We start from the raw sequence: 7,324 nt of genomic DNA on the forward strand, positions 1-7,324 counted from the left end.
ATCCACACCACTAGATAAGGTGTTTCAAAATTGTGACCTAAAATTATCCCTTCCTGTTTCAAGTGAGGCAAGAAGTCCAAGTTATTTTCTATTGACGCTTCCGCAAGGAACCTTTTTTTAGGCAAGTCTACCAGATCTCTGCTATTCCAAAAGATTCCTTTCATTTCTCATTGTGGAATTTTTGTTTGAACCAAATTCTCGCGCTTCTGCGAACGCCAGATGTAGGCAAAACCTACCTCTTCCAGGACCGTTTTTGCTTTATCATGCACCACCTCCTGGTCAAAATAACTGAGGTCTGTCTGCGGGCTCATTTCTGGTTGCAGTGGGGCCATATAATCTTCTGAAACTGACTCAGAATCCTGCTCTTCTAACACACTAGTGGGTACTAAATCCTCACACCAGCACTCTAGTGCCCCAACCCCTAGAGCATTAATATCACTACCATTCATAGGTTTCACAAATGCAATATTACGAATCATCCCCGTTGCTCTATTAGGTTCTAAGTCAAGCAAGTCATTTACTGACTTACGAATCATAGGTTTCACAACCACAATTTGATTCTTGAGAACTTCAATGGTCATATTTAATTAGTACGTCTTGTATCTAGCCAAAATGGTGTGGCTAGATATCTTTTCAACCGGAGTCAAATTACATGGCCATTGCAAGGAATTGTGATTAGCTAATATTGTTGGTGGTAACATACGGTCTCACATGCCGCATATTTGGTCTAAATAAGATCAAAAACACATAGTACCGTGTCGCCTTGCGGTCTATAAGTGAAAATTAGTGAAGTATTTCCCATCTGTGGTACTTAGGGTGCCCCAGCGTATTTCAAGGGACTTCACATATATTTGTGATCTATGTGAGGAATAACTGTGGTATGGTTGTTACCCGTTAAATACCTTAACCCTAGCGAGGGAACTATATTTGTAGCCTGTGCACTGATTGCTTATACAATAAGGACATTTTCTGGCATAGGGGGAGAAATGTACCACATGGAATGCCATGAAATGCATAAGAAATGTTGTAGGAATTTTTTCCATGTACTTAAGAATCCAAACTAGAGGTTTGGGTAATGAAACATTGCAACATATTGCAAATAATCTGCCTTATAAATGTACTTATTACAAAGGAGTCACTAAATTCTAGTACCATAACGAGTGGAGGTACCTCATAACCACTCGTATCCCCAGATGAGATCAAGAGGGGGAGAATTCTGGTCATATGAGATTAAGTTCTCATATGCTTTCCGTGGAAATAGAGGAAATGGTCTCCTGGGTCAGTAAATGTAATCCAACCTTGAGTTAAATGACACCTGATGGATGTGCATCATCCAGAGCCAGCATAGATGTGCACACATTTTCTAGTGTTAGGATATCGAAACACCTTGACTCGGTTCATCTCAGAAATCACAAGGAGTTAAGAGGTATCACGAGAATTAAAAAAATGATATTGATGCATGGAAAAAATCTACATATCTTGACATAAATTTCTCCTTGAGAATTGCCAAAATCCCTTTAGTCAATGATTCAAAATCCATGGAGAGTGTTGTTTCTAATTATATTGGTTCAAATGAAAGGAATCAATTAGGAAGAATAGCACTCGCTCATCAAAAGAGAGGTGCTTACCATAGTAAAAACCTGCAGCTCATAAGCATTTGCGTAGAAAAAAGAAGTGATTTTTCATTCAGAAACAACAATAGATTAGGTGGTGAGAAAGCCATGCTAGTAGCACAAGGGATTCCACAGCGTGACCTGACATCGGTTACGATGTAACATATCTTCTCGGTATGAGTGGAATTATGTTTCGATACTGAATTGGCAGTACAGATCCATGCGGTTGATGTATGCAGTGACTAGATACTAACATAGATCACTCGGTACGGAAATGTATATTGAAGTCATTGAAAGGGCTTAATATGGTAAATCGTAACATGTGTGTGTGTGTGAGAGAGAGAGAGGCTTCACAAGTCATTCTAGCACTCTGATGTGGTCAAAGAGTTGTGTGGTACAACCGGCAAAGCTAGTTACTCCTCGATAATTATTACTCTAATACTGATGATTGTTGATGTGTATTCATGAAGATATCCTTCATTGGATTTACATCATCTTAGTGATGTGGATGATCTTATCATCAATATCTAGACAAGACATGTGAGATACACACAATCATTTTAATATGGATATGTGGGTCAAACGAAATGATGCTAAGTTTAGGGCTTGAGCATATCTCAGCGGGAATAAATTTATATCGGTCTTTAGATATCTAGAAATATTGGAAAAGTTCAATATAGATATCTTATCAAAGACACATATGGTCATATTGTACCAGGCATGGGATACAAGCACATTCACACCGATGGGAGATGGTAAAGTGATAGTGGACATGAAGTTCCATATCTGATACCGTCGGAGCACTCATATATCTGGCAAAATACGTCAGGCCTGGCATTACATTTGTTGGCAATCTATTGGTAATGTAATCCCCAACAAAAGCTATAATGGTTGGTGTAAGGAATATCATTAGATATATCGAAGACACACATGGTCTTGTTTTATTCCATCAGGAAAATCAAGATGAGACAGTAGTTTGATATCCTAGGAGTAGCTAATAATCTGATCCCAATAGTGCCATATCGAAGATTGGATTTACTGGAAGAGTATTCAGAGGGATGCCTTAAGAATAGACTGTAAATGGATCCTTCCAGTCATCATTGTACCATAATTAATTTATGTGAAGCATCACAAGATTTGTATGGCTTCACGGAATGAGTAGCCACATGTGAGATAATGCCACTTGTATTGCTTATGGGTTATATTTATGCTCGCAAATTACAGAATTGTTAGAGGATAATCTGCAAACTAATTAATGTGATATCCACAATGTCTCTACCAACGTTTGAATTCCAGAATTACGTTCGTGGAATTGGTAAGAAACAACATTGTTGTTTGTAAAGTTCATGGGGAGTAAAGTCCCAAGTTATAACTCGTTGGCGATCTTTAGATCATTTGTATTTTACTCCTTTTCCCTTTACTCCTTTTCCATGATGGTTTCTCATGTAAGTTTCTTAACGATATAATATAAATACAAGTGCAGATAATGCCATATTGGGTTCTCCATATATTTTCCCCGCATGGTTTTAAAGGAGTTTCCGATGGCATAGTACTATAATATTTTCGACAGTTTTTCCGACAAGATTTCTGGAGTAGTTTTCAGTAAGCAATGTGTGTGTGTGTGTGTGTGTGTGTGTGTGTGTGTGTGTGTGTGTGTGTGTGTGTGTGAGTGTGTGTGTGTGATGAATTGATCAAGGGGAAGTGTTGAGAAATAAACATGTGAACAATTGTATGGGATGGATGCCTGCTAGGAGCTGTCTATTCGGGAAGAAGTGTCTCCCCCACACACTCCATCGTGTATATAAGTGGGTCTCCCACATTGCAATGAAGCTAGTGAATAATTTAGACTCTTTATCTGTCTCTTTTGCTTTCGCCCTACAACACGTTATAAGCACATAGCCTCTAACACAGTCGGCCACTAACACAGAGAGAGAGCGAAGGGAATGAAAATGATCAGTCGCGCTCTACAGAGAGAGCAATCCGGCCACTAACACAGTCGCGCACTACCATGGCCCTCTCGAACTACGAAGGAATGAAAATGATCAGTTACAACGAGGAGTATATGGTGGAGCTCCGCCACCGGTATCCGGATCGCGTCAAGGAGAAGCACTGGTAGTTCGATCTCTACAAGTTGCGGATGATTGATGAGCCGGGCCGTCGAGTGCGCCGGTCATTTATCTTTGCTCTAGCGACCACGACAGCTCCAGATCCGGCGATAGTGCGGGCGAGGGCAGGTGAGTTAGACATCGACTAGTTTTTTTAGTTTTTATGCAATCTTAGTTTATATTTCGTTTGACGTTTTTGTAAATATAATTTGGGCTACCGTTTCAATCGAGTTCGAATCAAGTTTGATCGACTAGTTTCAATCAAAATTTGCATGAATTTGCGTTTAATTTCTTAAGGAGTTAACGGTTAAGGGTTCGGTTAGAAATCACATTTTTTAGAGTAAATTTGGGGAGTAATAAGGGATTGTGGTTACAGATGCTCTAATAGTGTCATCCTACAAGCTCTTGATGTCGGAAAGTCCATGAACTGCTCGAAAACGAGCTAAAGAGAGTTGCCAGTCTAGGATATTGAATGACAAGGATTAAGCTGATGTCCAACAAACAAATATATCCGAATGCAATAACTATGCTTGATCCTTGGATGGTGATGGCAGTGCAGAGTTGGTGACGGCTTGACCAAGCACCACGACTATTTTCTGGAGATACTCGAGCTTCTCATCACAATCTCTCATAAAGTGGTATAGCATGTCAACACTGCAGTAGAGATCCATGATGGACTCCATCTCATGTTCATTGGTTGCTCTTGCTACTTTATATTCTTGGGAAGGAGTTGGAAGTACATGCTTGATAGATTTTGTTGCAGACGAGGGCCCTTCTCCTGATATTTTTTCTTGCCTGCATGGTTGCTTCGGTAGCCCAGACACTTTACAGTCTGGTCCACGCAACTCATCAGTGAAGTTCTCCACATATTGCCACTCCGCTTTCTTCTTGACAGCTTGACAAAGCACCATGACTTTTTTATGGAGATTCTCGAGCTTCTCATCACAGTCTCTCATAAAGTGGTATAGCATGTCCATACTGTGGTAGAGATCGATGATGGACTTCTTGTGATCGCCATTGGTTTCTCTTGCTGCTTTATATTCTGGCGAAGGAGTTGGAAGTACATGCTTGATAGATATTGCTGCAAACGACGATCCTTGTCCTGATATTTTGTCATGCCGGCATGTTTGCTTCAGTAGCCCAGACACTTTACAGTCTGGTCCACACAACTCATCGGTGAAGTTCTCCACATATTGCCACTCTACTTTCTTCTTATTGGACAATGGAGTAATCTTTGTAGGAGCTTCCCATAAACGATCCATGATCTCCTCATCGGTGGACCATCCCTCACCGTAATCCTTTTCCCTGTGAGAGCTGTCGCAGTCCCATAGAACTTCAAGGTTATGTGATGAAGTCTGCAAAGAATCCAAGGGAGGTACCTATTTCGTTGAAAGTGAGATTATCAGGGTTCTCATTTTCAATGAAATTTCAACAAAATTCTGGTGATTACAACATTAAATCAGGCATTAATATTCAAAGTAGATTATGCTTATCTTCAAATAAAATTGATGCCAAAAAAATAATGTCATTTATTTAACAATCAGTGCATATCTATATGTGATTATGTAAAAGATTTAAGCATTAAAAATTTATACATTTCAAGAATCAGTGAATGCATCGTTGATACCAATATAATTAACAAAAGACGAAACACATATCAAGAAAATGCTCATGAATAAACGAATTACCACTAGTAGAAAACAGGGCTTTCATTCGACCAGAAAAGAGCATTAATCCCGGTTGCGTTATGACCAGGACTAATGTGAGCATTAGTTTCGGTTCGAGCGGCGAGGGCACCGTACAGGCATTACTCCCGGTTCAAATGAGACCTTTAGTCCAGGTTGGTGCCACGAACGGGTACTAAAGGGTGCGATACCCATTAGCACCGGAGCACCGGTTCGTGGCACGAACCGGTACTAATGAGGTTGAGACCTTTAGTATCGGTTCGTGCCACGAACCGGTACTAATGGTGCCCCCCGTGTATCGCCTCTTCAGTTTTGTAAAAAGCAAAAGAAAATGATAAAAATTTCAAAAGTTAAAATCCTTCGAGATGTAGTTATGTTACCACATCTACTAGTTAGGAAAATTTTAAACTTAAATTTGGACATGTTTTGCAAAAAGTGGAGGGAAAATGTAAAACGGCTATAACTTTTGCATACGATGTCAGAAAAAAAAACGTATAATATATCAAAATGTTCAGCACGAAAATCCGCATCCGATTTTGACAGCCTACGGCCTGTTTGCAAATTTTTAGAATCCTCAAATTCTAAAAGGAAAAAAATTATACTCAAATTTCAATTTTTTTTAAATTTTGTTAAATCTGGTCAAACCATGGTCAAACTACTTATTCAAGAAGTATTAGTGTTACTAAATAATTATTCAAGAATATTAGTGTTACTAAATAATTATTTCATTTTTTTGAATTTTGGTCAAATCTGGTCAAACTGTGGTCAAACAATGGTCAAACTACTTATTCAAGAAATATTAGTGTTACTAAATAATTATTTCAGTTTTTTTGAATTTTGATCAAATCTGGTCAAACATTGGTCAAACTATGGTCAAACTGTGGTCAAACTAATTATTCAAGAAATATTAGTGTTACTAAATAATTATTGTTTTTTAGAACAATAGTTTTAAACTCAAACAGTGAAATGTGTGACTTCATGCTCAAGCTAAATTCCTGAGGGTTAATAGGATTGACATCTTACTATTGTCAGGAAAACAATAAGTGCAGACTTGGAAACGAGGGAGAATAGAACCCGAAAGTTAAGCGTGCTCATGCCGGAGTAGTGAGAGGATGGGTGACCGTCCGGGAAGTTAGATGATTTGGAATGATAAGGGGTGATTAGAGATTAGAGGTTAAATTGAGCAGTGATGAAGGGTAATTAGAGATTAGAGATTAAAACTAAAGGTGGATCTCCAAGCAGCGACCACATGGAGGGCCTTTAGTCCCGGTGCGTATAAGAACCGGGACTAAAGGGGGAGGCTTTAGTAACGACCCTTTAATCCCAGTTCCAGAACCGGGACTAAAGGCCCTTTTTCTACTATACATCTAGCAAGTAGTAATAAATTTCACATATGTGTGAAGCTTTCCATTCACCAACCAGTTATTCAGTAGTATATGTGTTTCCTATAAACTGTGTTGTGCAGTAACGCTTTCCATGTGTGCCAAGCATTCTACTAGTGAGCATAATTATCAAGGTTTCTATTGATCCAACAGGTTTGGCGCTAATAACCAATGCAAATCTATGAGCAAAAAGCATTTGACGTTAGGAAAGCTCTTCGCCTAGTTAGTAGTTACCACGGTATACATTATATGACATTTAAATCGAACGTATGAACACTTTTCGTATAAGAACCGGGACTAAAGGGGGAGGCTTTAGTAACGACCCTTTAATCCCAGTTCCAGAACCGGGACTAAAGGCCCTTTTTCTACTATACATCTAGCAAGTAGTAATAAATTTCACATATGTGTGAAGCTTTCCATTCACCAACCAGTTATTCAGTAGTATATGTGTTTCCTATAAACTGTGTTGTGCAGTAACGCTTTCCATGTGTGCCAAGCATTCTACTAGTGAGCATAATTATCAAGGTTTCTATTGATCC

This window comes from Triticum urartu, chromosome 7A (genome assembly GCF_056163025.1).
Source record: "Triticum urartu cultivar PI428250 chromosome 7A, HENAU_Tu73, whole genome shotgun sequence".
NCBI lineage: Eukaryota > Viridiplantae > Streptophyta > Magnoliopsida > Poales > Poaceae > Triticum > Triticum urartu.